Here is an 806-nt window from a genome sequence, read left to right as displayed (position 1 = left end):
TGCTCACGCAAGGTATTACTTGGACGACCCAGTGCACTTGCTGGTTAGTTGTGCGAGGTTGCAAAAGTGTGATTGCAATTTCGTGCACCAATGTCACATTCAAATATAAATTATGACTTCAGGTTTTTAGTCTCTAACACATAAAATCCATCTCTGCAGTTCTTTTTCCATCAGAGAAGTTGTGATTCAGCCCGGGTACAAAAAGTTTTGGTTGAGAAACATCAAAGAACCAAACTCTTTTAATTATACTCATGAATTCGGATATGCTTCCGAACTCTTAAGTATCTATTTCTTAATAATTTAATATGGATAATCTTGAGATTAAGGAAACAAAAAATTTTTAAGAGTTAAAATATTGATGGAGAGGATTATGCCGATTCGGAATTGAGACAAAACAATTCATTTGATAGTATAGTCCGAACCGACAATCAATCCTCCCAATCAAAGTTTAATTTTCAAATAAAAATATAAACGAGAATAATTATACCTCGGGTCGTCTCCCTCGGACAATGCAATTAAGGTGTCACTTTCTTGTTGTGAGGAAAAGGGGGTTTTGAAGTATAGAACAGAAAGATTGAAAGAACTAAGAAATAAAAGAACTAAGAAATGATAAAAAAGGATATTAATGCAATTAAAAGGGAAATAATGTCAAAACTAGTGAAAATGCTAAATATGCATAAAAGAGCCTTGACTTGGGAATGAGAATCAAGAAATCCTATCATCGTCATAACCACAACTATGGCAACTATGATGAGTCAATCTTGCTTCGTCAACCCTAACATCAAGGAGTAACTCAAGCAAGCATA

This window comes from Arachis stenosperma, chromosome 5 (genome assembly GCF_014773155.1).
Source record: "Arachis stenosperma cultivar V10309 chromosome 5, arast.V10309.gnm1.PFL2, whole genome shotgun sequence".
In the NCBI taxonomy this organism is placed as follows: domain Eukaryota; kingdom Viridiplantae; phylum Streptophyta; class Magnoliopsida; order Fabales; family Fabaceae; genus Arachis; species Arachis stenosperma.
This window is presented reverse-complemented; position numbering follows the sequence as displayed.